The 25,805-nt window shown below is 45.3% G+C and overlaps 1 long non-coding RNA gene across 1 annotated transcript in view; it reads right to left on the reverse strand.

Annotated features, from left to right (window-relative positions):
• LOC144785482 (uncharacterized) overlaps window positions 1-25,199 on the reverse strand; it is a 109,468-nt gene extending 84,269 nt beyond the window's left edge. Inside the window, exon 1 of the long non-coding RNA XR_013601920.1 lies at window positions 25,115-25,199. This is a non-coding gene — a long non-coding RNA (uncharacterized LOC144785482). The remainder of the gene's footprint in view (window positions 1-25,114) is intronic.
• Between the last annotated feature and the right edge of the window lie 606 nt (window positions 25,200-25,805).

The raw sequence follows: 25,805 nt of genomic DNA on the forward strand, positions 1-25,805 counted from the left end.
CACTACTCACTACTCTGCACTCACTACTGTGTCTGGGTTAAGGGAGACCCTTGAGGCCCTGGTGTCACTGCACCTGCTGCACCCTCACAGCCACTGGTAGTAAAATACAGCACTGTCTGGATTAAGTGAGACCCTCGAGGCCCCGGTGTCACTGCACCTGCTGCACCCCTAGACATCTCTGTTAAACTCTAACATATTGAAGGGTGGAGAAAACAGCAACGGAAATCACTCCTCGCAGAGAAGAGGCAAATGCGCACTTTTATTTTAGAAGACACGCGGATTGGCGAGGCAAGGGTGCTTGTTTAATTAGGAGATCCCTAAAGTCTAGGTTCACTACTTAAATAGTATCAATTCCATTTTCAGGTTTGTCACTTGAAGTCTAGCCTTGCATACTTGAGTTATGTTGCTGATAAACCATGTAGGGGCCTGATTCACAAACGTTAACTTGCACAATTGTTTATATTTACTCTTTTTTCGGTATCCCCAACTTCGAGTTAATAGTAAGTTAATGACTGCAGAGTGTAAGTCTACCTTTGCGGTCAAAGTTTGCAAATGAGGAATAAGATATTATGATTACAATCGCAAAAAATTGTGCTTTACTACATTGCATACATTTCTCTAAGGTTAGGTTTTACTATATATTTCAGAGGTGTTCACATGACATATGGTGGTGTAAAGCAGAAAATGTAGCAGTGGCAATTAAATTTCGCACACAAAATACATTTTTTGCTGAAAGTTGGCTTAAGTATTCTATCAGAATTACTTTGCACCATAGCACAAAAGTCTTTCGATATTCTATGTAAGAAGAACAGAATAGGGTGGGAACAGCTGACTGTGACTGCCCTTGAAGCTACAGGAAACTTCTTTCAATTATCTCCGCCGTGAACGCGGCACTCTGACAGCTCCTAATTAAAATGAATGGACTGCCGTGCGCGAAAGGTACATCTTACACGTGCGCATGATACATCCAATGCAATGGTGAACGCGCTCTCACCATCTGGATTGCATTAAAGGGGCACTCTGACAGCTCCTAATTAAGATTAATAAGTCTGCCGTGCACGTAACCACACATAATATGCCATGCAACTGAAATAAATGACGGACGAAAAGTAAATATAGCCTATCACGTCAAGGCTACTAAATATACAGCACAGCTAAGACGAATCACTAGGCAGATGCCATAAAAAACGCGGCGCGCACTAAGGAATGTGGCAGCCCGAGCCCCTAAAGAATTTTTTTTTTTTTCGAATGCATAAGAGCTCGGAAGCTCCGCCCCACTTCGTGGTGACGTAGGCCCGAGCCCTAAAAAGAGATCAATGGAGGGCTTGGATTAATCTCACACACTGGTAATTACTTGGGGCCCCTTCCCAATTCATCTTCACTTTGTACACCATGCAACCTCAGGTTGGACCCTGCCATATGCAAATCTGTCTTGACCCTGAGCCAATGGGAAAAGTCCAACTTGAACTGCCAGGTCAGGTCCACCCCAAACTGGAATACAAGCAACCCAGAACCAGTTTCACGCTGTTTATGGCCCATCAGTAGGTATAGCTTGTTTCCAATGACACAGTGTGCACATGACCCTGGTCTGCGCCAACCCATCCTACTTAGGGCGACACACAGTATAGTATACAAAAAGTGATGAATGGAATGCTTGAATTAACCTTACCCACTGGTAGTTATGCAGGCCACATCCCAGGCCATCGTTATTTTGCATTCGGTGCCAGCTCAGCTTGGACCCAGTCATATGCAAATCAGTCTTGACCCTGCTCCAATGGGAACAGTCCAGTCCAAACTGCGAGGCCAGGTCCTTCCCTAACCGGACCAATAGCAACCCAGGATCAGTTTAGCCCTGATTAGGTCTCCTCAGTCACGTATAACTTAGTTTCAGTGACACAACGTGCACGGGACCCACATCTGGCCACCCCGATCCCACTTAGGGCAACACACTAAAGTATACAGAAAGCGTTGAATGAAATTCTTGAATTAATCTCAGCCAATAGTAGTTACTTGTGGCCGCATTCCAGTCCATCGTTATTTTGTAACAACATGCCACTTCAGCTTGGACTCAGCTAAATGCTAATCTATATTGACCCTGCTCGAATGGGAACAGTCCAGCGCGAACTGCCAGAACAGATCCTCCCCGTAACTGAATACAAGCAATCCAGGACCAGCTTAGCACTGATTTAGGGCTCACCATCAAATGATATCTTGGTTCCAGTGGCACAATGTGCAAGGGACGAAAGTGTGGGCATACCCATTCCACTTAAGGTTCCACACTAAAGTATACAAAAAACGATGAACTGAATGCTTGAAATAATCTCATCCACTGGTAAATACATGCCACATCTCAGCCCATTGGAGTAGTGCACACCATGCAACCTCAGCTTGGATCCAGCCATATTGAAATCAGTTTTCACCCTGCTCCAATGGGAGGTAGTGGTACAAAAGGAGGTGGTGATGGACGGATCATCTGAACCAATCAAACACTCACACCCAGTCAACAGATCTGGGTTTAATCCATCACCATTCTTTAGCCCACTCTGCCACCCCAGTTCAGACATGGCCATATGCAAATCAGTCTGACCCTGTGCCTCATGGGAACAGTCCAGCCCGAACTGCCAAGCCATGCCTTCCCTGGACCGGAAACAAGCTTCCAAGGACTGGTTTCTGGCATTTCAGCCGTCTTCAGCCCGGCTTGCTTGAATCCAGTGGCAAAGTGAGCAAGGGACTCGCGTCTGAGCATACCCTGCCCACTTATGGCGAACAAAGTGGTACAAAAGGGGGTGGTGATGGACGAAGCATCTGAACCAATCAAACACTCACACCCAGTCAACAGATCTGGGTATAATCCATCACCGTTCTTTAGCCCACTCTGCCACCCCAGTTCAGACATGGCCATATGCAAATCAGTCTGACCCTGTGCCTCATGGGAGCAGTCCAGCCCGAACTGCCAAGCCATGCCTTCCCTGGACCGGAAACAAGCTTCCGAGGACCGGTTTCTGGCATTTCAGCCGTCTTCAGTCCGGCTTGCTTGAATCCAGTGGCAAAGGGAGCAAGAGACTCTTGTCTGAGCATACCCTGACAACTTATGGCGAACAAAGTGGTACAAAAGGGGGTGGTGATGGACGGAGCATCTGAACCAATCAAACACTCACAGACGGCTGAAATGCCAGAAACCGGTCCTCTGAAGCTTGTTTCCGGTCCAGGGAAGGCATGGCTTGGCAGTTCGGGCTGGACTGTTCCCATGAGGCACAGGGTCAGACTGATTTGCATATGGCCATGTCTGAACTGGGGTGGCAGAGTGGGCTAAAGAATGGTGATGGATTAAACCCAGATCTGTTGACTGGGTGTGAGTGTTTGATTGGTTCAGATGCTCCATCCATCACCACCCCCTTTTATACCACTTTGTTTGCCATAAGTTGGCAGGGTATGCTCAGACGTGAGTCCCTTGCTCACTTTCCCACTGAATTCAAGCAAGCCGGGCTGAAGATGGCTGAAATGCCAGAAACCGGTACTCGGAAGCTTGTTTCCGGTCCAGGGAAGGCATGGCTTGGCAGTTCGGGCTGGACTGTTCCCATGAGGTACAGGGTCAGACTGATTTGCATATGGCCATGTCTGAACTGGGGTGGCAGAGTGGGCTAAAGAACGGTGATGGATTAAACCCAGATCTGTTGTCTGGGTGTGAGTGTTTGATTGGTTCAGATGCTCCGTCCATCACCACCCCCTTTTGTACCACTTTATTCGCCATAGTTGGCAGGGTATGCTCAGACGTAAGTCCCTTGCTCACTTTGCCACTGGATTCAAGCAAGCTGGGCTGAAGATGGCTGAAATGCCAGAAACCGGTCCTCGGAAGCTTGTTTCCGGTCCAGGGAAGGCATGGCTTGGCAGTTCGGGCTGGACTGTTCCTATGAGGCACAGGGTCAGACTGATTTGCATATGGCCATGTCTGAACTGGGGTGGCAGAGTGGGCTAAAGAACGGTGATGGATTAAACCCAGATATGTTGACTGGGTGTGAGTGTTTGATTGGTTCAGATGCTCCGTCCATCACCACCCCCTTTTGTACCACCAACGGGAAGTAGGGCAAAACCAGTCCTGGGCTGCTTGTGTTCTGCTTCAGGGAGGACATGGCCGCACAGTTTGGGCTAGACGGTTCCCACAAGACCGATTTGCACGTAGCTGGGTCCAAACTCTGGTTGCCTGGTGTGCCAAACATAGAATGGGTTAGGAAGAGGCCACAAGTAATTACCAGTGGCTGAGAATAATTCAAGCATTCCATCCATCACTTTTCTATATCATTTAGTACATCCATAAACGGCAGGGGCACAGAGTCAAAGCATTTCATTCAAATGCATGGGGCTACGTGCCCCTTCAATTTAGGGAATGACCCCTGGAGATCGCACTGGCGCAGATATATCTTTATTACAGAAGGGGGCAGCATAAGCTTCGGCGGGCCTTTCTGCAATACGTAAGTTCCACTTAATGTGATATGGTCCCAGGCCCTCACTAATTTATTATTATTATGATAAAATCTAATGGGTTTTCGTCGGTCGCTATTGATCCCAATGTTTGGAAATCTCAAATGCGTACAGCACATAACATTGTCAGGAAATGCGAAGATTTTCAGTTTGTAGAAAGTTGGCACATTATTTTAAATTGCATTGAGATGATGAATAATGAAATAATTACTTCTGATGATTTAACGAATGGTTAATTTAAGTAATTATATAGTACAAAATGTATGAATGTTTTTGTTGCCAATTAAATGAAATGTGTAAAAAAATAACTGGACAAAAATCACTTAGTCCATCAGTCTCACTGTCCACAAGTTATGCTTTGTTAAGCAGGCGATTTTACTTGCCTTAGAGCCACATTGGAAATTTGGGTATTTAAACACCAAACGCTATAAGGTTGGATTTCTATGCAACAAGTAGTCCAGAAGGGGGAAGAACAGGGTCACACAGATCTTATTCTGGAGAAGCTGCAGCGGGGCTGGATTAACCATTAAGCAAAATAAGCAGGTGCCAAGGGCATCAAGAGAAGGGGGGCGCCACAGAAATGTCCATTGCCTGGATTACCATGGGACATACAGTGCAAAACTGCAAACGGTGCAGCTGAACCTATAAATAAAGTAGTAGTATTCAAAAATAAACATTAGTTTCCGTTTTACTGTAAGTTTGTTTCATTTCGAAAAAGACTGAATTTAATTTTACGGTTTATAATTGTTTATATTTTGAATTAGCTATTTATGGGGGGCACCGAAATCTTTTAAGTGCTTAGGGCCTCTAAAGGTCTTAATCCGACCCTGAGCTGGAGCATTAAGAAGATACCCTTTGATTAAAGTTAAGAAGGGGCAAAAGTAACACCGCTTCTGGCTGTCCTTTCTGGAGCAACAGTAAAATCAGTATATATATTGTTCATATGTGCTCCTGGTAGATTAAAAGGTCCTTTAAATAACAGAAGTCATACAGTTCCCCTAAAACGTAACGGGCCTTAGACTAAAGATACCCAGCCATATTTTGCAATATTACTAGGGTAATCACTCAAACCCAAACGCAGAATTCAAGAGCTATTCAGGTTGCACTGAGAACTCTAACGGAAAAGCAAATTAGTAACAGTCAGGAAATGTCTACAATGTAACCAATGGCCGCACTTGAAGGGCATTCTTGCTTATAAAGGAACCTTCATACAACCGTTCATTGGAAACTCACAACCATTTGCAGAATCTCTTTTAACTTCAAAAACAAGTCAAGACAGGCGCGCTATAACTAGTCCTATGAAATTTTGCATATTAAAGACACGAAAAGTGCATGGACTTACTGGTTATGCAATAATCCTGGTCTTATTTTTTCTGTCCATCCGTAAGCGCCCAGAAGTCAGTTACCATGACTCCTCTAGTTGGTTACCAAAGTAGGACCAGCAAGAATAATCCCGTTTTCAACTGTATACTTCCGAAACCCTCTTATCTGCTGGATCCCAATCTAGAGACCAGGTGGCAGATTTACAAGCCCAGTGCGCCACCGGTGCGTCACCTTTTGTGTCGTACCAACGGCGCATTAAACTGCTCCATATTTACAAGGACAGGAAAAACCACCATGCGTGACTTTTCCTGTCCTTGTACATACGGCCCCTTTACACGCAACACTTTGCGTGAAAGGGGCGTTCCATGGGTGTTGCTGTGGGTGTTCCCACGCAACACCCATGGAACCAGACACATTTCCAGATTTACAAGGAATCGTAAACCTGGAAATGCCTCAAAATGCTACGCCACTCTATGGGTGGCTTAGCGAGGCGCCAAAAAGGAGAAAGGTTTTCATTTCTCCTCGTTTTTTTCCTTTTTCAATGCGTGCTGCATTCAACAGAACGCATTAAAAGAGGAAAATGACTGTAGTGATTGTTTTTGTGCACGAAGGTGCCCTTTTTTAAACGAAAACAATCTCCCCTTGAGCAGGCATCCTTGCACCATGGTGCAAGAGTGCCTGTGCAGGCGCATGGCAGCAGTTTTTGCGCTAGCGCAGGGGAGACCACAGGAATGCGACATATTATTGTAAATGTGTTGCATTCCTGTGCTTTGAAAGTGCCGCAGCGTGGCGCAGCCAAAGTGCTTGCATTGCCACGCTGCGCCACTTTCTTTTAAATCTGCCCCCAGGAGTTTTAGCCAAAGACTGAGTGCAGCAGGCACTGAGGAGGAAAGAGGGGCAAGGTGTACCATAGGCAGTATCCTTTCCTGAGTGCTCTATGCAAATGGGCAAAGGCTGTGTGCAGTGAGAGCAAGGGAACTCGGCACAGATTATGATGCAAGAGGGCAGGAGAACTGGCATAGGGACGGTGAAAGAGGGCAGGAGAACTGGGCATAAGGTATAGACAAAGAGGGTAGAAAAACTGGGTATAGGATATGGCAAAAGAGTGCAGGAGAACTGGGCACAGGATATGGCCAAAGATTGCAGAGGAACTAGGCATACGGTACGACCAAAGGGATAATGTCCACTTCGTTCCCACTGTGCAAGGCCAAGTTTGCACACAGAGGATCTGGTGTCAGTGGCACATAACCTGTTCACATGGCTACCTTAGAAGAGAACAGAGGGAATCATAAAAAAACAATAGAAGAACAGGGCAATAATTGTTCAGAAACGCGATGGTTACTTGAACAGTTGACACAATTAAGTCTTTGGTAGAGCAACTATGGATATGATATTATTTGTAATGTATATAGGTTACAGTCTGTGATAAGGATGACACGGTTAGCCTGGAGCAGCCCTTTATACACGCTGCTCAAAACTGAAAATTAAGGTGTTCGAATTCGGATGTGGGCACGTGGAAAACTGTTGCTAAAAAGGGGCTCTTCCTATGAGTGTTTCCCAGTATGATGTGACCTTGTTGTTAAGTTTTGTGGACTTGGGGCTTAGGGCTTTGTACAGGTGTGCTACCTGGTGCCCCAGTTTGTTTAGGTTGGTAGCGTATTGGAGGATTGAGGGTGTGTGTTTGTTAAGGCCTGCCTTGCTGATCGCCACTTTGATCTTCAGGAAGTTGTATAGTTCGATGTTGTCCAGGCTGTGTTCATCTTTGAGTGTGTCAAACGTGGTGTGTGGGCCGTGTTGGTGTAGTTGGTTTACTGTGGAGATGCCATGTTTGTACCAAGAGTGTATGTCTAGTATTCTGTCTCTGTATTTGATTCTGGGGTTGTGCCATATGGACTCCAGCTGAGCGAGGGAGAGAGGACCGAACTCTGGACATCCATGTCGAGGAAGAAAGTAACAACCACCCTAGACCAAACTAAATTCTGGCTGATACATAAAGCTTACTGGACGCCCGCCCGCCTAGCTTCCATAGGAATCAGAGAAAGCGACTCCTGCTGGAATTGTAACAAGCAAACAGGAGACCTAGCACACCTTTTGTTCCACTGCACCAAGGTCAAGAAGTTCTGGAACATGATAGGCACACTGATAAATGACATAACAGGCGCCTCACTCCAACTTGAGTTCCACAGTCTGGCCATAGGCTTCATGGCTCCCTCAATCAAAACCAAAGAAGACAGAGACCTGATTGACCTGCTACTGACGGCAGCAGCTAAGACGATTCTAAACAACTGGAAGGACACAGCGAAGGCCACTTTTAAGGCATGGTTCAACTGGGTTACAGTCCTAAGGGGGGCAGACACCATATCGGCCAAACACACACAGACGCCCCACAAGAATTCCGAAATGTGGTGTTCACTGGACAACTACCTTTCCTCACACAAACCACCGTAGAAACGGCAACAAGCAGCGCAGCCACAGGAGCCTCAACTGAGAACATCAACAAGACACCGCCCTCACACCGCACCATAAAATATTCCCCTACCGGCAGCTTCTCCACTCTCTCTTCTTCTCTTTCTTCTCTTTCTCGGCCACTTGGACTAGGGGAGTGGGTAATCAACAAACGTACGAGAGACTATCGAAAAGGACATCAGGGGGGACGGAGGGCAAACTAAAGAATATTGATACGACAGCACGAACTAACGGAATAAACTGCCAGAAACTGCACAGCCACAGTCAGAAGTGCTAAGATGATGGACTTGTGTTGCCTCCATGTAACCCCCCCCCACCCGCACCCCGGGCATTTTTTTTTCTTCTTCTTTTTCCCTCTGTAAATTACCTCTCGTGTATACGCTACGCACCATGTATATATAATCTTCAATAAAAAATGTACTGAAATAAAAAAGGGGCTCTTCTTGCTCATGGTAAGGTCGCCAGAGCTCTTCTTCAGACACACATCACGCTGACTGCAGGTGACCTGCCTGCCCTTCTTCACAATTACAATCCTTTTGCTCCAAGCATACTTCACTGCCCTGTTTGTCCCATACCATCATATACTGGTATAAACACAGGCATATATATATATATTTTCATGCTCGTGCTTCTGGTTTGGCATGCTGGTATGATACTAAACACTGACATCGATCAATAAATAAAAAAGACAGGCCTATTGCCATTGTCAATAAGGGCATAAATATGTGGAGGACCGAAGGGCACTCATTTTGACAGGCAGTGACAGTAACATGCCCAATATAGATGATAGAATTAATAACTGAGTTTCTGCAAAATAATGGATGATCTGCTATTATGTGGCTTGGCAGTGGGAGCTTGTTCGTCCCCTCCCTCCTAGCGCTCTCTGGATGAGATGTGATTACTTTCCAACAATGCTCTGATGATGTGTGTTTGCTGTAATAATGTTGATGGTGATTAAATGTTACTTCCTGTTTACTGGGTTCTCTCTGTTGATTAATTGCCTCATGTGATGTAAGGGAAAACTTTATGCTGTTGTTTCATACCGTGATTGATTATGCTGCACATTCATGTTGACTCTGTGTGTGTGTGTGGGTTGTGTGTGTGTCACTTGAAACTGCAAGACTTAAGACCTGATCCATATGTTTAGTATTCTGGGTGGCAGAGGGTTATCTTTTAAACCAGGTTCTTCTTCTTTGGAAAGTGGCCATTCATGATGAAAAAGGGTTAGGAACGTTTCTGAGAACATGTGTATAGGAAACACCTATTATCAAAGAAGAGTTGGCCGCAGAAAGCGTGCATTTTGAATTACATTTTTTGTTTGCAAGTATATGCATTCCTGCCAACTGACACGGTGCCACCGTGTGACACAAGATATCGGCTCCCATCACACGTCTCCCGGTGAGGAGCTGATGTCACACGGTGGCAGCTAAAACAAGCTGAAAACCACAGTAAATAGTGGTTTTCCAGCTCGTTTTCAGAGGCTTTGAACTGCCGATGTCCATTAAGGGGTGTGAACAAACCCCAGAACATCGGCACCAGCCTCAGCAAGGTTTTTGTTGGGTTTTTTTTGAGGGAGGAGGGGACTTGTGGGCGGGGTGGGGTTCAAAAGTTCCTGGTAGGTACTTCTCAGCAGGAGGCCCTACACCCTCCGCACACGGTGAGATTGTTCTTCAAGTTGGCAGGTATGTAAATGCAATGATTGCAAAAATAAATGAAAAAATATATAAAAATGTAGAAATAAAGGAGTGGACTAGCAGCACAGACATATCCTGGCGATAAAGCTTGCTCCTTTTCAGGCAAGTGTATTAATGTGGTCAGGCAAAATGCTATCACTCACAGAGCTAGACAATGAAAGAATGAAGCTAGCGGATCAAATGCCCCAGGCTTTACGCTATAGTGGGTGGAAAAATGTGATTGACACTAGAACAGACCAATGGATGGAAAGAGCTGACTGAAAGCCCCTGTATGCATGCAAATATGCAAGCATGTTTATTTTTTTTATTCTGAAATATGAGGCTGGTGAGACAATTAATTCTGTCTCAAGTATAGATCAAACAAGGAACTTCCTGGTCCATGATTGGTAAGGGGTGGACACTGCAAGATGGTCTAGTTAAAAGCTAGTGTAAGTGTGGTAAAGACAGAGTGTCTACACAATAATATAACCTTTACTGCAATTGTTGGAAACTTAGGTCATGTTTTTCTCACTGAAGTTAGTTATTAAACAAACAGCAATATTGTAATATATATGGTGCTACCCGTTGTTTTTAAGCAGTCCCAGGAATGACAATACGGTTATATTTTAGAGGAAAAAATAATAAATCAGGTTAGTAACTGAAATATTAGAAGGTACATTTCCCACCAAGTGATAGCCATGGGCACAATTCAGAGAGATAACTCCTTAAACAGATTATGTCTTTTCAAAGCTTTATTCCTTGGCGTCTTCCCTGGCAGGAGTGGCCAGCAAATGGGAATCGCCAGAAACAATACTTAAGTTTGTTCAGTGGTACAGGTCAATAGCCACTTTTTCTAGTATAATCCAAAATCAAATGAGTGTATAAAGATTACTATTAGTTAATTACCACAGATTTTGCCACCACCTAGTGAAATATGTACCTTAGAGATCTGCTAATAAATTGTCCTAAAAGGTCTGTGCTCCATGACCCGCAGAGAATGAGGCCATTTGCAGCCTCTTATGTTAATGTACCATCATTTTGTGTTATGCACATATGTTAGGTAGCACGTTATGGTCATGAGAAGTCCCTCTTCTGAACAGATTCCAGAAATTATAGAATTTACTGCCCTTTTTTTTACCATTCTCAGTGAAAAACTGCTGATCTAAGATTGATGGATTTTCTTTCTCTTTCAGTCTTCTCGTTTCTAGGAGCTTTGGTCCCAGCATAATTTCATCTCTCCTATCCCTTGGCCCAGATAAATAAAATGCTGACTATTTTTTTCTTCAGCCTTTTACTGGCATCAGTATTGGGGCCAGATCGTCCTCCTTTTTGCTTAGAAACTCCAGAGGGCATTAAGGACATCTGTATTGATCTGCATCCATTACTATATTCAGATTTCCTATTTTTTGTCGTACCTGTTTGAGAACCACCCGCTAGTAGCTACTCAGTTCTTGATGGAAGGAGCAGGTTTTTGCTTTCTTCTAAAAAATCACATACATCTGGAAAACATGTCTGCTTCCACTTGGTTCTAGCAAAAATCCTGTGTGGAAATTCACATGGGCTCCATACGCGACCTCAGAATTAAATAGCAGTTACATTATATAGAATTCTAGTAATTCTGCTGCCTGAAAGACAGAATTGGCCTAATGGGTCACTTTGTACGATTTCTTTAAGAAAACGGTGGAAAATTTACAGCACCTACTTCGATTTAGTTTTTAAGCTTTTCCTCTGATGTACAGGCAGCAGCATTCCTGCTTGTTGTGCTGATTTCTTTTTGCTATGGTTCACATACATCCTTTCTCTTTTGAATCTTAAGGCAGGTGACTGGTATGATTTTATGCCAAAAGAATAACCTAAAGCCAGTTTAGGAATCTCAAAAATTGAGGTAGTCTTCTCTGGGTGGTTTAAAAATGTCTGAAGGATTTTACATTTCACTCGTGGTTCAGTTGCAATCACATTGGGGAGTTGTACTGCTGCACAGGCCAAGTAGATGAGGGCATTGTAAGTAACCTACTTGTTGTACTGATTGATGAATGTATGAAGCCTGCATCCTGGCTGCATTAGGTAACTCTGGACTGCTTGTCCTATGGTGGCTACTCTATATAAATTCATCAGGTGTGTTCAGCAATCCATCAGCCTCCTAATGAACTTGATTGTCAGGGTTGGTTCCTGTCACATATCCTATATCTAATTTTCAGAATATCAGAAAACAAACAGGCCAATCTGCATGACAAAACTAGTAGCCATCTTCCCCAATTATGTCTCAATTAGATACAACTGCATTGCTATTGTGGTGATGAAGCGCCTCCTTTTGATACATTCCTTTAGCATATCATCTGATCCTGAAAAGTCATGTCCTAGAACCGCTGGCTGCAGCCAGTCTTTCCCCAGAGCCTCCATTGGCTAACAACGCCTCTCTGGCATTTCAAAAAGGGTCTTTATCATATTGTAAAAATGGTTGGCTTCAAAAGTGGTCAAAATGGAAATAACATCCCAGACCACAGTAAGCTCATTGCTGTATGTCTCCGTAAACTATCACTTATTTGTACCTTAAAAATATACAGTACATTTATCATCTATTCAGAGCCTTTAAATATCGACTCTTTTTCTTGGCATAACCACTATTTTCATCATTATGGCCACATAGAGCTACTTGCCATTCTCTCACCAAGCGAGTAGCCAAGATATTAAAACTGGTACTCTCAAAGTTCACAAGAAATGGCTCAACATTTCCTCTGTACCTCTTTTTTGAAACATATGGAGAGATATTCATCTTAAGAGGACTGGAGTAGGAGCTTGAACCTAATGAGTAAGACATAAAAACGCAAAAGTCAGGAAATTGATGAGTTAAAGTGTCCTCTTCATACACTCACCCTTAACTTCCTCCCTTGTTAGTACTTGAGAAAGTTTACAATGAGATGTATTTTTGAGAGTCATTGATTGATATTTGAATGTGTTTTTAAAGTTGTAGGATGGTGAAACTAAGTTGTTGGACTAACAATGTAGACCACTTTCAAGTGTTGGATCAGTGGGTAAATGATGATTCTTGTGTTGGTGTATATTAGTTACATGGGTGTATGATTACGGGTGTTTGTGGGCATTGTGGAATGTAATTGTTTTCATTAGCTTAACTGCAACTAGTCTCTGCAATGAGTTTTGCTCATGCTGGCAACTATCTAAAGGAAGTGCCTGTCTCTCGCACTTGAAGCCTCTTTTTAGGTTGGGCCTTCGACAGCGCATGTTGCTCTACAAGGCATGCTATATTCAGGTATGGACTTGAAGCTCTGCCCACTATTGAGGTGCCGGGTTTTTAGGAACCCGGTGGTGCCAGGGGATAACACCCGAAGACCTCTGAGTTCTCCCTGTTCCGGACCACAGAAACACAGAGTCTTCCAGTTGAAGTCAGAGATCGAGTTTTATTGGGTGCAACCAAGTAACATGTGTCCTAGAAGCACGACAACACGGGTCGTGTATTCTCAGGAGACTGTTCGTTTTTACAGAACCAGCCTTCTCCTTATATACAGAAATAATAGCTGCAGGCAAGAATTCTTGAGTTTATGATATGGCGATACACATATTTCTACAATAATACAAAGAGCGAAGTCATGGAGGCCAACCCATATTTTAGACGTCCAGTTCGTGATAGATTACCCGGCCAGGCCCGAAACTCCCATCAGATATCGATGAAACCCCAATAAAGCAGGGCACCTCCTAGTCATAAAACTGGCCATAAACAAGGAACATGGACAGGTGTGTGTGTGTAGAAAACATGGTCGGTACGTAGTGAATGGTTTGTGGCATGTTATGCATTGATGCTATCTTATTCGGCCACTGGGCGAGGAGCTGCCCAAACAGGTTCGGCTGGAGGCAATGGAGTCAGTTGGGACAGGTCAGGGGGAAGTCAGGGAAGGTGGACGTGTCCTTTTAGATCAAGCTCGACCTTACTCAATTGACTTATATGAGGGCAAGACACAAGATAGATGCTGTTCACAAAATGGAGTCTAAGGGTTCGGAACGGAAACTACGATTTAAGGGTGTTGGCATCCCTCAATCATGACGCAAATGCATAGGGATGATGTCCTAATCATTACCGGTCCGTCGACACCAAATTCGTCATGATACGTTGATATTTTGTGGCACGGGTATTGGACCTCGATACCGGGATAACAGCAGGGTCCAGAATTTCAGAACCACAGACCCTCCTTTTGCCCTCATATTAGGCAATAATTTATGTTAATCTGAGTCCAAATCTGTATAAATGAATTCGTGGAGATGCTGCTGTAGCATCATTCTGTTGCTCAGTTCGTCCCTTGACACAGGCTTCCTTACACATGGAGTAGCGCAGAGGCCACATAGTGCAGGAGCGCACTGTACACACAGGCAGAACATAAACAGAAGCGCTAAAATCATCCCAATGAAGATCAGTGTTTTCCATCCCCAGGCAGTGATCAGTTCCCAGAACCACCCTAGCAGGGACCAATCCCCTTTTTCCACGTGAAGGGAACCAGATATTTCGTGTAGTTTGGAGATGGCCTGGTACACTGTTGGTGCATTATCAGGGATGAAAATGCAGCAAATGGATTGGATCACTCTACATATACCACCACGGTCTGCAAGTATGATATCTAGGGCAACCCGGTTCTGAAGGGTCATAAGTCGATCCGACTGAAGCTCAGCTGTTAAGTTGCCAAGGGCTCCGGCCGTTTCGGTCACGGCGGATTCAACTATCCTCGATAACTGGCGAATGTTCCTGCTGTTCACCATAGGCCCCCAAAATGGCAGAAAACCCTTTGCGAAGTCTGCAAATTCCTGACCCGCAGTGTCGTCTTGACTCACGACACCCCTAGCTGTTCTTGTCCGATGGTAATCTGCCCTGGCCGTGTAGGTGGGTGGCAGCAGAAATGAGATGAAACACGTGCCCGAGAAGTCTGGGGGCAACCATGTATAGGCTTTGTCATGGCAGACGAAATAGGTGCCTTTAGCTGCCAAGAATAGAGGGGAAGTTCGGGAAGTGAATACATACGTTTCCGTGCATACGCTCTTCCCTATTTGTGCTTTGGGATCCCTGCCGATACCTTGCAGACATAAGTGACCTCGGTGGGGCACTATCCAAACTGGGCGGGAGTTCTTTGCTGTCTGGCCCTTACTCAAGGAAACCCCATATTTAGTTACGTTCCAACGACTGTATGGAGTGAGTTCATCTTTAGGAATCGCCTGATATGTGTCCATATCCCTACTCATATTTCTTATCCCTGCCACTAGTGCCTTGTTGATGGAATCGCTCTCAGTGGAACGGGGCGGGTATGGTTCTAGGGCGAACAGGAACATGGTCTGGAAAGCCCACAGAGAACCATAATAACTGAATGGCAGGATGAAGTATGGGATACCCTTATCAGTTGTGTGCGGCATGAGTCCGCATATCCAACAGTTCGATGTGTTCATTATGGACTGGTGTTGGTGTAGGAGTTGGATGAATGAGTTATTTATAAATTCGAGTCTTCTGGCAGACTCGTGTTCAGGTAGAGGGTGAAAGGAGTGCGGAGAGATAGTAGGAGGAGGTGTGGGCCGAGTGTCGTTTGCAAAGGTAACTTGAAATGTGAATAGAGTATAGCCAATCAAGAACATCGTTATGCTACATAACATTAAAATACATATTATCAGAAACCTTTTTCTGGCCAGTACTGTGCATAATTGCCGTTCAAAGTTCGTGAATCTAGCAGGTCTCTCTACCCTCGGAAACTCCATCCTCTAGTTGCTGCCCGCGGTGGGAGATTGATTCTGCCAGGGAGTGCGCTCTGTTCAGTCCGGGGTAACTCCCTTGGACCAACCAGAACCGTTGACCTAAACGTCCCCAGCTGCACTCCCCAGACTTCAACTGCGACCCTAGCAGCAGAACCGGATGGCGGTTCGAAAATCAAAAAATGAACAAGTTCCCCCGAGAGAGCTGAAAAATCAAAAATAGTTCTCGGGGGAAAAGAAAATCGCATTAATTTGCTTTTTTTATTAGTCTCTTTGTCTCGACCTTAGATTATATCGTTGTTTCCCAGGTACGGTGTGGTCTTCAAACAATGTCTCAGGTTCTGTCGTGTCCAACTGCATTGACGGTGGCACAAGTCCTTGTAAAATACGATCACTCTCCTTTTCGGTACCAGTTCCTTTCAAACGTGCATCGCTGAAAGGGACGAAGCGAGATATGGACTCTGTCTCGGAGTCGGCAATTCCTTCCTTGACCCACCGGTCGTATGGAAGGGGCAGAGGGACCGGTTTACAATGGGTCCCGTGGATCCAGTTCTTCTTTCCTTCCACCCGAACGGCTGATCTCGTGGAAAGAAGGACAAGGTATGGTCCGGTCCACCTGGGCTGTCCGTTCTTCGTGCGCTTAAAATTCCGCACCAGCACCCAGGTGCCGGGTTCGATGGAGTGACCTGGATCATCAGAGGCTGGTGGAGAGGAACTGTGAACCTGTTGGTGTAAAACACGCAATTTAGTTGTTAATTCGCAAAAATAGTCAAGCAGTACAGGGTGCTCTATTTCGCTGAGTTTCTTTGGCCTTGGCACGCCCCAGACGTTGGCTGGGCGGCCAAACACGATTTCATGGGGGCTAAGTCCTAATCTGGAAAGGACAGTCATTCTGGTAGACAGGAGTGCTAGAGGCAAGGCGTCAGGCCATTTAAGACCTGTACTGGCTTGGATCTTGGCTAGTTTGAGTTTTAACGTGCCATTGTAGCATTCCACTAATCCAGCTGATTGGGGGTGATTTGCAGCGTGGAATTTCTGGTGTATGCCTAGACACACACACTCTCCTCATCACTCGTCCCACGAACTCACTTCCATTATCACTCCAGACGATTCTAGGCATACCGAACCTAGGGAAGAATTCCTTGACAAGGGCTTTGGCCGTTGACAAGGCAGTGTTGTCCTTAAGGGGATACGCTTCCACCCACCTGGAGAAGGCGCAAACAACAACGAGCACATATTTCATATTGTTGCACCTCTCCATGTGGATGAAATCGAGCTGCAAAACCTCGAACGGATACGTTGGAGGCGCAAAATGACCAGCTGGAGTTGGGGTTCCCCTACCGGGATTGTGCTTCAAACACACCATACAGTTTCTGACCACATTCTCTGCACATTTTGGGATATTACTATTCTGCCATACTGGGGCCAATAGTTTACAGATTCCTTTCGTACTGATGTGCGCAATTCCATGGGCCATTGTTACCACTGCAAGTACATATGCGTTAGGTAATAGCCATCGCTGGTGTTCTGACAATTCGACCCAACAACCATTCGCATCTAATCTACCCTTGCCTTCTCTCCATTCATTCACCTCTTTCTCAGTGGCCTCCGCTTGCATAGTTTTCACGCTTTCAATGGTGTCCTCACACATACCCACATCGGTAATCCATCTAACGGGACCTACAACATACATCCGACTCATTGTGTTCCTTGCAGTCTCTTTCGCAACCTCGTCTGCAAATGCATTCCCACGGCCAACATCATCTTGAATCTTTCTGTGTGCACTGCATTTCACAATGGCAACTTGTAGTGGCAAGGTCAGTGACTCGAGGAGCTCATTAACTAGCTGACCATGTTGTATCTTTGCACCATGCGACGTCAAGAACCCACGTTCACGCCACAATCTCCCAAAACTGTGAGCCACGCCAAAGGCGTATTGGCTGTCAGTGTACACATTCACTCGCTTTCCTTTCACCAACACACATGCTCTTGTAAGTGCGATTAGCTCTGCGGCTTGCGCGGAATTGTGGGAAATGCGCGCGGTCTCTATAATGGTGTGTAATGTCGTTACGGCATATGCTGCAGTCGTATCACCATTCGGCAACTTGAAACATGAACCATCAACCCATAAAGTATCATTGCATTCAGGAAGGGGAGTGTCCTGTAAGTCTACTCTCCCTTTGGTTTCTTCTTCTGTCCTAAAGCAGCAGTCATGTTTTTCAACCTCGTCTGTCTCTGCCGGGATGGGTAGTAGCATAGCGGGGTTGAGTGTATCACACCTCTTTATGTGAAAGTGACTCGCTAACAGTGTTAGTTCATAACTGGACAGTCGAGCGCTAGTAAGATGTTGTGTCTTCGTCCTGTTTAGCAAAATGTCTACTGCATGCGGGACCATAACGATCAGAGTGTTATTCATGACTGACCCAGCGGACTGCCGAATGCAGACAGCCGCTGCGGCAGTGGCCCTCAGACAACTTGGTAGTGCCTTAGCCACAGGATCTAGAGTCGCTGAAAAATACGCGCATGGGCGCTGTTTGTCCCCAAAGTATTGTGTTAGGACTGATAATGCACAACCTTCCTTCTCATGGACATATAATGTAAAAGGCTTACTGTAGTTGGGGTTTCCCAACACAGGAGCCGAGCACAATGCATCACGCAACTCGTGGAAACTTGTCTGACAATCTTCAGACCAGGGCATAGGATTGGGCGTGTCTTTACAGAGTAGTGCCAGCAAGGGTTTAGCCAGTAGTGAGAAATTCGGTATCCATTGTCTACAGTAAGATGTAATGCCCAAGAAGGCCCGAACCTCTCTCTGTGTCCTCGGGGCACTCAGTTCTGCAATTGCCTGTATTCTTTCTGGTGTTAGTTTCCTTCCCTCCTTCGATAAGATGTGACCTAGGTAGGTCACTTCTTGTCGACAGAATTGCAGTTTAGAAAGAGAGACTTTGTGCTTCATGTCGCATAAGTGACTCAATAACGACGATGTAGCTCGCTTGCAAATTTCTTCAGTGTCTGCAGCGATCAGCAGATCGTCGACATACTGAATCAGAGTTGAACCATCAGGTAGAACAATCGTGTCTAGTTGTGTCTTCAGGGCCTGACTGAATATTCATGGGCTTTCGCAGTAGCTTTGAGGAGCGCGCTTGAAGCGGAAACTTCGTCCTCCTAAATTGAAGCCAAAAATATCTCTACTCTCCTCAGCAATCGGGATGCTGAAGAAAGCGTTCTTCAGGTCAATCACCGAAAACCAAGTGGCAGAGGCTGGAACCATTGTCAATAAGGCAGTAATGTCGGGGACGACTGGAAACTGTGGGATAACCACCTTATTCACTTCTCTAAGGTCAATCACAAACCTGTACACAGGGGGCTGTGAAGGATCGGTACGCTTTAAGACAGGCAAAACAGGACTGTTACAAACGTTGCCTGTTGTTTCTTCGATGACATCTTTCTCGATCAGATCATAAATAATCCTCAACAACGCCTTTTCGCATTCGCTAGATATTTTGTATTGGGGAATACGTGGCAACCTAACGTTGGCTTTCAATGTTATGACATACGGTGCTATCTCCAAACAGCCTACATCATTGGAACCATTAGCCCATAGTATATCCGGAAGAGATGACAATTCAGTTGGAATATTTTCCTTTGACAAATACATTGGAGAAATGACTTTCTTACCTAAGGTAAGTTGTACTCCCAAGGGAGAACAGTACAAAGTCGCATATAACCTCTTTAGTAAATCCAAACCTAACAAATTTTCACCGCAACCTGTTGTAAGAATGAGGGGTGCTTCTAATTCGCATGGGCCAACAGAAAGGGACATGGGACTAGAGATCGGGTTTCTAACAGGGGCGCCAGAGAAACCTACTGAAACATTCATTTCGCCAGACAAAGGTGCGCCAGGAAGTTTCGAGTGCATAATAGAACTTTTTGTAGCACCAGTATCCAGCAGAAATGGCTCTGACACTCCTGAGGTAATCACCTCGACATAAGGTCCATTCTGATGTACTGGAACTGAAACGACTCCCTCTCTTTGTCCGTGGCTGTCCTAGCAATTATTACCCTCATTCTCGTTTTCGGTGTAATAGTCGTCAGCATAGTACTGAGCTGACCTAGACGATGCATTATTCTGTTGGTCAAAGCTGTTCATGGAATTCTGAGGCAGAAAAGAAGTTGTATTCTGGGGGAAATTTCCACGGCCCCTACCCCTAGGAGCATGTTGAACACCTCTACCCCTTATACCTGAAACACCGTTTAAACATCACGCAAGAGCCGGTTAATTACCTTTAAAGTGACCCTCTTCCTTGCAATATGCACACTGATTCGGGCCATACGGAAGACGCTGATGGGAAAACTCGTTTCCTTGCACGTTTCTCGAATACTGCTGTGGTTGTTGATAATTGGGCTGACTAGCCGTGCGAGGCAGATATGCCTGCTGGAGAAGAACTTTAGTTTTTAAGTCTTTCGTCTTTTTGTCTACCTTATCTAGCTCGTCTTTGTGCCTATTTTCATAGTGCTGGGCTGTAGCTAAAATCTGCGCTGGCGTAGAGACAGCCCAAGCACTTTCTGAATCTTTCAGTTTATTACACAGTTCAGGAAGCATATTGTGTACAAATTTGTCTACAAATAATCTTTGACCACCCTCGGTAGCCATATCCTGACCGCTATGATCGGTGAATGTCTCCTCAAATCTCATGAAAAAGTCAGACACATTCTCATCTTTCTTCTGCTTGCACGCAGACAGCTTGTCCCAATTTACGCGTAATTCAGGCATTAATGTTTTCATGTACGCGATAATCCTACCGGGAAGTTCGGCTATTAACGGCTCAGGTTTAGAACCACCGACTTGTCTAGCATCTGTAGTGGTAATATTAGCCCATGAGTCACCTAGTTCTTGATCATGATCTGTATGACGAATTTTACTCCATAAAGGATGCGGAACAACATTCCCAAACAACATGTCTACGTCCGCTAAATTCATTATACATGAGCTGGCAGTCTGCGATAACTCCTTATAATACCCAGTCGGATTTTTACGGGGATCAGGTAGTGTCTGCTTGAGTGCTAAAACTTCGGATCTTTTCCAGGGGACATGTACCCATACACGCTGAAAATGTGGCAGAATTGGTGGATTTACATTCGCATCCCCTTCCCTCCAAACTGGAGGAACCTCTCTCATGGGGTACTGTCTCGCTTTTTTCCTACCTGATACGTTGTCTTCGTACAATGATCTAGAGACGTTTCCCTTACTCCTATAAGAAAACAATAAATCTATCGCTTTCTCAACATCGGCACCTATAATCATACCTTCATGGAACTTAAAACGCAATGCCATAATTCGTTTATTTTGCGTTTGGGATCATTTGTCTCCAAATCTTCACACAGATATACACACATCTCTTCGAATACGTATCTCTGAGTGGGTGCATCCCATTGACGGAAAACTTTCATAACAGACTGAACATCATATCTAACAGTGTCCGTAATCCATTTGCGTGCTAGCTCATTCAGCACTTCTCTTTCCTCGTAATCAGGCAGCTGACTATGTAACTGTCTACGTTCTGTTTTAGGGGTCGTTCTAGGTGACCCAAAGAAAGGTGAAAACAGACCAGTGACAGTACTTGCCACTCTCTGACTAATAGAAGGAGAAGCTTGCGGAGGGGCAGATGCGTCAGAAAAGACAGGCTGATGCAAAGAAGAAGTCGAAGCAATAGCAGAGGAAGTTGAAGCAGTGGCAGACGTAGTATCATAGGGAACAGTTGGAGCTGTAGGCAAAGTGGTAGAAGTAGATGGAGTATGTAGCAAAGGCGGCGGCCCTTGAGAAGGCTGCGCCGGAGAAGTAGAAACCAGCTGAAGAGGAGCTGGCGTTTGTGCAAGAGCTGTGTTTCGTGCGCCAGGGCGCGGTATAATAAAATGCTTTGGGGTTGAGGTAGCGTCTAACGCATACGGTGGCGGTGAGCTTAACAAGTGGGACATTAATGGATCTTTCTCGGATGTCTCTTTTGGACCTTGTCCCTTATCTGGTAACATTGGGTAGCATTTGTCCACTGTTAGTTTCTTGCTCCTAAGCACTTGTTCGCTTTCCTGCTCTTCCTCGTTATCCCTGTATGCAACGGCAGCTTGTACCATCGACATCCCTCTTTTATTCCTTTTTGCTAATTTTATTTCTTTCTGTTTGGCTTCTTTGCGCCATAAGCGAAAAGAGTCAAACATCGCCGGCCGGGCTTTTTTCTTGAACAATTTGACCTCGAGGTTATCTAAGATTTCTGAGTCAAAACTACCATGTTGGGGCCATTTTAGAACACCATCCTTGCGGGTGTATTTTATCCACACTTCATTATATGTGATAGGACCTACGCCATGTTTTACGTATAACTCATATGTTGGAGTTCCAATCGGAGGAACCGGACAGGAATCCTCTAATCGGGAGTCCTTACTACAACCAAGACAAAACAAGTTTCCAAGTCTGCTAAAACCAGGCATCTTTGCTCACTAGTCTAGCTTCAAACTTCAAAGGATTTATCGATTACGATATTTCTCGTGAATACACGAGTCCTTCGGCTTTGGGGCTTGCAAGTACCAAATCAAAAGCGTATCTCAAGGATACCAAAAAACTAAGGATCAAACTAAGGTCTGGGAGACGCTCCACTTATACTTAACTGAAGTATTTGAAGATCGGTGACGTCACTAGAAGACTCGTCTATCGTTTCGCTCTACCAAGGATCACTGGGTCCAAAACAGGGCGACAGTCAGGGCAGCAGTCCTTCGTAGCCGTCGGGACGCGGGGAACCTCACAGCAAAGACCTTCGGAACCACGTCGACATACAGGGGTCGCTGAAGTGGCTGGCCGTCCTCTGGAATTTTCACACGAAGCTCCTCACGAACATCTGGCTTGGACCGTCGCCGCTTGATACCGCCCCGAGTTGGGCGCCAACTGAGGTGCCGGGTTTTTAGGAACCCGGTGGTGCCAGGGGATAACACCCGAAGACCTCTGAGTTCTCCCTGTTCCGGACCACAGAAACACAGAGTCTTCCAGTTGAAGTCAGAGATCGAGTTTTATTGGGTGCAACCAAGTAACATGTGTCCTAGAAGCACGACAACACGGGTCGTGTATTCTCAGGAGACTGTTCGTTTTTACAGAACCAGCCTTCTCCTTATATACAGAAATAATAGCTGCAGGCAAGAATTCTTGAGTTTATGATATGGCGATACACATATTTCTACAATAATACAAAGAGCGAAGTCATGCAGGCCAACCCATATTTTAGACGTCCAGTTCGTGATAGATTACCCGGCCAGGCCCGGAACTCCCATCAGATATCGATGAAACCCCAATAAAGCAGGGCACCTCCTAGTCAAAAAACTGGCCATAAACAAGGAACATGGACAGGTGTGTGTGTGTAGAAAACATGGTCGGTACATAGTGAATGGTTTGTGGCATGTTATGCATTGATGCTATCTTATTCGGCCACTGGGCGAGGAGCTGCCCAAACAGGTTCGGCTGGAGGCAATGGAGTCAGTTGGGACAGGTCAGGGGGAAGTCAGGGAAGGTGGACGTGTCCTTTTAGATCAAGCTCGACCTTACTCAATTGACTTATATGAGGGCAAGACACAAGATGGATGCTGTTCACAAAATGGAGTCTAAGGGTTCGGAACGGAAACTACAATTTAAGGGTGTTGGCATCCCTCAATCATGACGCAAATGCATAGGGATGATGTCCTAATCATTACCGGTCCGTCGACACCAAATTCGTCATGATACGTTGATATTTTGTGGCACGGGTATTGGACCTCGATACCGGGATAACAGCAGGGTCCAGAATTTCAGAACCACACTATCCGCCCATATTTTTCATTGGCTTGTGTCATTGTCCTCAGTGAATGCAGGCTTCTAATTCGTGAATAGGCTTTGGTAGCCCCTCCTTAGTACCACCTTGTCTTCATTTGTAACCTCCCATGAAGACACCCCCTGTTATATGTGTTGGTGCTCTGTAGGCTTTAATTACAGCCTCAGAGCATTATTTTGTTAAATGCTTTTCACCATGCTCTCTCGGAAGGCTTTATTTTTTTTTCTCATAACACAGCATTCCACAGTGGCAACCATGCTTTTGGCTTATTTGCAGCTGCCTCGCGGCACCGAACACGGCTGCATTTCTTTTGTCTATTTTTTATTTAACTTTTGTTTGTAAATCACTCCATGCCGCGCTTTCACGTTAATGGTGGTCACGCCCCTTTCTTTAGAAGCGCTGTGTCTAATGAAAGGGGCACAACCACCATTAAACTAAAAGTGCAGCATGGAGATTATTTGCAAACAACCATATGCAATGCAATAGGTCTCGCATTTTCGAGAGTTTCATAAATGCGAGTCCTATTGCATTGCAAGTGCTTGTTTACATCTTGGCCCTGGAGACGAGAAAGTAGAAATTAGCTTGCTCAACTGATAAGTTTACTTAATTGTTTGAAACCGAAAGCTGTCATCTTCCTTCTCCTCATGAGCACAGTTTTCAAACACCTAGATGTTCCCTTTGTTTGAATCTATGAAGTGTTCCCTATTGCAGATATATATATATATATATATATATATATATATATATATATATATATATATATATATATATGTATATATAAATCGTATATATCTTTTCTTTCCGTTGCTTGGTCGGCTTGCTCCGTCATAGTTTGACAGATGACACTCTGGCCTACTGAGCCTGTGGTTCACAGCCTATTCGTTTTTTTTTTGTTAATGAACAGTTTCAGACTCGGGTTGGCATGAGAGCACATTTTCTTTAGCAGCAGGAACATAAGTGTGGAGTATCAGCTTGGCTGTGTGGTTTTCTTTTGGGGAGGAGTTCGGCGTGTAGTGGTGATTGTGCCTACATATCATGGTTGATGTATGTTGGAGGGGGTGGGTGTATAAATGTGACCTTGTGATTGTGTCAATTGGGGTTGTGTGAACATATTCTGATGGTTGTGCAATGATGGTCGGTGTGTTGGCATATGATGGTGGTTATGTGGGTTTTCAAAGAGCTCGTATTTCACGACTGCCACAGACTTCTTTTTTTTTTTTAAATGTGCTTGCAAACATCTGTGAATATATATGGAGGCAAGATGGCGGCGACATGCTAGGTCGCTGTTAGCAGCTCCCTGACCGGCTCCGATGACCACTAACAAGAAAAGAGCAGGAATGATTATTTCCAGCCTCCTATAGCTCAACTAAACAACACGACATAACCAAGGCGTCTGATCCTGAAAAAATGCTAACCTTCATTTAATTTTCGTCTTCTTGGCAAGCTAAAAGAAAGAAATGCAAACGGCGGCAGCAAAGAGGGAAGCAGTGTATCCTGAAAAGAAAACCGCCCTGAGAGCACAGCTTTCACTCGTCGCATCTTTCATTGGTATAGCGGTGCTGCGGCTTCTGAGCAGCGCTCTCTCACCTGAAACAGCTGACCGGCGTGAAGACACTGTGAACGGCTCCCTGACTGTAATGGCGCCGAAGAACGCTGCCGCTGCTGCCGCTGCTGCCGCTGCAAAAACCCGAGCCGCTAAACAGGCTCTGCGTGATCGTGAGATCATGCTCAAGCGCGGTGATCCTGTGATTAGCCTGGCTGGGGGGTCTGAGAAGCTGACACCTACATCAACATCAAAATCAACGAAGAAACTCGGCACATCGGCACCCTCCATAGTCGAAATGCTACGTCGAGCCCCAGCCACAAAGTCCTCTGCAGCGCCACACGCTGGTCCACCAGCGGTACTACCCAAGGTCCAAAACCTTCAAACAGAACTGTCTCCAATGGAGCAAACCGAGGGGGTAGCCGAGGGGGGAATCTCAGATACTTCGCCTGTGATTGAAACAGGACTGTTGGTCAGCCAAGAAACAGAAGCTGCGCTGGAGGCTGCAGCTACAGCTACAACGGCGGATGAGACCACGGAGCAGCCACTGGAGAAAGGTATGCCCGGAGGGGAATCTGGGGGTGCAAACTATAGCACAGATTTACTTGGGACTTTAGTACTCCTCCTTAATACCCCGGTAATCCTTCAACCGCCACTCGTATCTCCACTGAGCAACCGACTAACCATGACTGTCCCCCTCGCCAATTATGCAGTGACAGAAACTGAACCATCTAT

Source organism: Lissotriton helveticus, chromosome 10 (genome assembly GCF_964261635.1).
Source record: "Lissotriton helveticus chromosome 10, aLisHel1.1, whole genome shotgun sequence".
NCBI lineage: Eukaryota > Metazoa > Chordata > Amphibia > Caudata > Salamandridae > Lissotriton > Lissotriton helveticus.